This window comes from Solanum pennellii, chromosome 11 (assembly GCF_001406875.1).
Source record: "Solanum pennellii chromosome 11, SPENNV200".
In the NCBI taxonomy this organism is placed as follows: domain Eukaryota; kingdom Viridiplantae; phylum Streptophyta; class Magnoliopsida; order Solanales; family Solanaceae; genus Solanum; species Solanum pennellii.
This window is the reverse complement of record NC_028647.1, coordinates 57,831,088-57,834,969: the sequence shown is the minus strand read 5'-3', so window position 1 is coordinate 57,834,969 and position 3,882 is coordinate 57,831,088.

Genomic DNA, 3,882 nt, shown 5'->3' with positions numbered 1-3,882 from the left:
TCTGTTATCACAGCTGGTGTAACCTGCGTTTTTTGGGTGATATTTCCCAATTTCTCTTCTCTTTTGTGTTGGCTCTTATGTATGTTGTTGTTGGTGGGCTGTGACATCCTTGTAGACTGATTTGGGTGTCTTTACCCTCAATTTGCATAATAAGAGAAGAAGAAGGGTGGACTCCTACAAGTCCCGTGGTTTTTATCCTTCACACCGAAGGGGTTTTCCACGTATAAATCTCGTGTGTCACTTGCATATTTATTATTCATATTTGCTTGTGATTTTTTTGATGTGTTGCTGATTTGAGCTTGGTTAATTTAGTGGTGAATTTCTTTTGGTAAATTGGGTGAAGTATAATTGGTTGATTGTCTTGAAGTCGATCCTTGTAAGTGTTGTATCCTACTTGTGTTGTTTTGCGCCTCCCTCTTCATTTAGTACTACCCAGCCAGTCAAGTTAGATGGTAGAATAAGACATGTTAGTTGATAAGAATATATTACAACAATAACAACATAATATACAGTGAAATTTCACAAGCGAATTTGGGGAAGGTAGAATATACGCACAAATAATGAATTATCCCCACTTACACATGTCAGGGAGCAAAAGAAAAACAATTACGATTGTTTATGTCCAGCCAAATAATACAACTTACAGGGTTAAGAGTCTGCTCAAGAAATACATCATTAGCTACCTTTTGGTGCAACTCAAACCAATTGGGTCTGCGATGGCCACAGGTCACTACTCCCCTGTACTAATTTTAGTTTCTAATGAAATGCTTCATCTTTCTTTACCAAAAAAAAAAAGTAACAACAAATGGACATTTAACTTTCCTTTCATCTTCACTAACTATCTAAAGGACAAAATCAAATAAATAAATAAATACAATAAACTCACAAGATTTGTAGAGCGCCGCAGAACGAGTTGTGCATGACTGCTTATAAGAACTTTTATCTTCTTCAACAATGCAACCACAAATATTGACACTTTACAAGCTAAATTGCAGCAGTAAGCTAACAATAGAGCTTGTAGAAATGGTATACACCACTTGCCATTGAAGCTGCATCATCCCAAATGAAAGCTTGTAACTACATCAGAAAAGAACAAAGTAGTCTCAAAAAATAAGGAAAATTGTTACTGCAACATTTATCATACTACTTATATCTGTCAGAAAGAGTGAAAACAACAAGATTCTTATGTTCGATCACAAATGAAGAAGTACCATTAATTCTGTTTGAGAGTCGAAATTCACGTACATTAATATGATTTTAATTAATATTAATAGTTCTTTTCCTTCCCATAATCCTTTTAGATAAAACTAAACATAGTTTATTTCCATCTCTAACTCAACAAACAATGTAAACATATCAACAGTTGAATATTATCGAAACAATGTAAACTTCATCATACAACTTTATCCTTCTCTCACCCGACTTCTTACAGAGAGAACTATGAACATATCGTTATAGTTGTCAATCCTTAGTGTTTTTTATGATTTTTCTTGACTTGTGATTACTACTTGCATTGTCAACATGCTTTGAACTGATTCTATACACGACTAAAATTACTATCTTAATACAATAGAAGTTATATAACTAATTTAGGTTTGCTAATGTTTTCACTTTTCTCCAGTGAGATTATTTTTTAACCTTTTAGGATATCAACTATTGTTATGAATTGAATGTATTCATCAATTTGAAATTTGAAAAAAGCATAAACTAAACTAGAATCAAGCGATCAAGCATAACTTGAAATACATGAGATCACATTGCTACTAGAGTAAAATTAGGGCAACTCACTTTATGACTTAACTTTCATGAATTCTAAACATCTAACCCCAAAAATTTGGACGATTTGAAAAGTAAATTAAAATTTCAAAAGCAAATTCAAACAATGAGGGAAAAATACCTTTGATTCAGCGATTTACAGCACCAGCAAAAATCGAAATCATCAATTTTTTCTTATAACCAAACTTGAAAAAAATCAGCTTCTTCAACCATTGATTATTCTTATCTACTAAACCAAAGTTGCAAAACTCAGCAATCAACCAACGATTTTCTGGTAAGAACTAATACATGTTGAATAAATTCCAAATTGAAAGAAATTTGAGAGCGAGAGAAGAGTGAGCGACCGATGAGAGGATGAGAAGAGACTCGATTTTTCTCCTGAGTCAAAAACGGCTCTGCGATTTTTTGGGGAAAAAAATGAAACTAGAGCTAAAAGGAAATAAAATCGAACTTTAACTATTATCTTAAGGAATATCTGGGGGTTATAACTCTCAGTGTACTGAAGAAATAAAAGGGGTTGAGATAACCCCCACAATTAATATATTTTTACGGAGGTTATTGCAACCCCCATAATTAAACCTCCGCAAAATTAGCTTTTTCTTGTAGTGAATAGCACTCTGGAGTCTCCCTTTTCTATTTCTCTTTGTTCTTTGATCAGATTATAATTTGTTTTATGATAAATACAAACCTTAGATTGTTACACATGCTCCCAAATTTGAAATGGAAGAGAAGCATAAGAAAGAAGAGCAAGTCTTTTTCCAATCATAATTCAATTTTGACGTTTCGATGCGTCATTTTGTTGAGGTGTATAAAGACAAAAGATATGATGATTAATATCATAATTTCGTAAAAATAATGATACATTATGATACTCAGCTCCCTAATCTGTTTGGACTGATTTTATTTTAGTTTCAAATTGTGTTTCAATTAAAGATTTAAATTGAGTGAAAAGTTGAAAGACATGCGATTTATGTGACATAAAATATATCCAAATAAATTTGGTGCAATCATCAATGAATAAAATAAAATAGAAATATCCATTAATAGAAGGAACGGGGAAAGGTCCCCAATTTTCGGAATAAATTAATTGAAAAGGACTACTATTGGAAACATGAGAATGGAAAAAAGGGTAAGCGCCAACTCTTGCCTAGCTGACAAGGTTCACAAACTTTAGGAAAATAAGAATTAGAAACATGTAGCCTAAAGTTAAACACAAGTCGCCGAAGAAGAGCTTCATCTGGATGAGCTAGTCAATGGTGACAATCAACAAGAAAAGTGTGTACACCAAGGAATACTAAAGGCAGGGAGGACCGAGAATGAGGTAATGAAGGTTGAAGGCGATAAAGGTCACCATCAAGTGTTCCTCGAAGAAGTTTCCTGCCCTACAAATCCTTCACATAACAATGATAATGATGAAATTTCATATAGACATTATTATCACGGGTTATTTTAGAAATATTAAGTAAGTTTTTGGAAATATGTGGGACATGGAAAATATATTAAGATGAATGGGATGAGAGTATGTAGGCAGAATTGAAGAGCAAATGTGCAAAATAGGAATTTTCATACCATTACCAACCACTAAACCATCATTGCCAGTATAAGTCTGTAAGAAAAGGTTAGCCATGCCTAATGTCACGTGATTTGTGGCACATGAGTCAAAATACCACGCAGGATCAACAATAGTTGAAGAAAAAGCAAGATGTACTTGTTTGGGAGTTGACCGTGACAGTGGTTGCCTTGTTAGTGAAAAATCCTTTATATTGGAGTGATTGTAACAATTACGATCATCATGATTAGTTTTAACACATATTTGACATTGCACACGATGCTTGGACGGACGATTATTAAGCCGAGAGGAATGGGATATTATTGGGGTACCATAGATTGAGCATGATTTGGAGAGTTATGGGCTAAATAAATAGAGAGTGGGGGCTGGCCAAGAATAAAAGATTGATTTGTGTTAATGGATAGAATGGGTTGAATAAAGGGTGAACTTTGTGTTAACATAGCATGAGAAGGAGCGGAGCCAACTTGAATGTTAATGGTAGTAGAGCAAAGTTCTTCTGCTAAGTGTTCTTTTTCTTGAAGAAGGAGTCCAAACAG